Source organism: Carlito syrichta, unplaced genomic scaffold (assembly GCF_000164805.1).
Source record: "Carlito syrichta isolate Samal-C Ts95f unplaced genomic scaffold, Tarsius_syrichta-2.0.1 Scaffold316457, whole genome shotgun sequence".
Lineage (NCBI taxonomy): Eukaryota > Metazoa > Chordata > Mammalia > Primates > Tarsiidae > Carlito > Carlito syrichta.
In genome coordinates this window covers 5,161-6,235 of record NW_007260553.1, presented here as the reverse complement: position 1 = coordinate 6,235, position 1,075 = coordinate 5,161, and positions in this window count along the sequence as shown.

Below are 1,075 nucleotides of genomic sequence, written 5' to 3'. Positions count from 1 at the left end.
CAGGTGTGTCTGTTCTGCTGCTATTTGTGTAAAATTGGAAGTGGGGTAAAAGAGGATTTCTACATATTTGTTTGTGCAGGTATGAGATACCAGAGGGTGCCCCAGGAACTGGCAACACAAGCTACTTCCTGCGGGGGATGAAGTGCTAGAGATGAGGTGAAACAGACAGGCTTCTCTGCTGCCCTTGTGTACTTTTTAAATTATGTCATATATTATTATGTAATGTACTATGTATGTATAGATGATGTTTAAAACTGAACTGTGAACAACTAAAATAAATCCCCAGCACTCTGAAGCCTACCCTCACCCTGCCTTCTCACCAGACCTTCCTCTTTGCTAAGACCCAGTCCACTGTCGCCCACACTGGAGTGCAGTGGCTGCTCCCAGCTACTGCAGCCTCGACCTGCTGGGATCCAGCAATCCTTCTGCCTCTGCCTTCCAAGTAGCTGGAACTATAGGCGCGCGCTACCATGCCCGGCTAATTTTTTTTGTTTGTTTTATTGTAGAGATGAGGTCTCACTAAGTTGCCCAGGCAGGTCTCGAACCCGTGGGCTCAGGCAATCCATTCACCTCAGCCTCCCAAGGTGTGGGATTACAGGCTGAGCCACCAAGCCCAGGTTTTTTTTTTGTTTTGTTTTTTTAATCAACAGTTCCCAGACAGGAGGTAGAGACAGATACACTGAAATTGGTCAGCAACAGATACAGCAAAGTCTCATTTGTGCAAAACTCCTGAGAATTCATGCTTCCTGAGGATTTGCTGTGAGCCAGGCACTGTGCTGAGGGCTGGCCATTTAAATACTTCAATAACCCTAGGAAGTAGGTACTACTTGTATGCCCATTTCACAGATGAGAAAACAGAGACTCAGAAAGGTGAAGCCACTTGTCCAAGGAGACTCAATGCCCAATGGGGGCTCGAGAGTATTTCACATTGCCAGGACCCCTCCCCACGACCTCTCCCAGCTTCTTCAACTTCCTGTTTTCAGGATCTCCCAGGATCCTCTCTCCTCCGCTTCCCCCCTTCCCTGGGTGCCAATCAGGGCTTGGAGGGAAGGGCAGTGCAAAGTCCAGTCTTGTG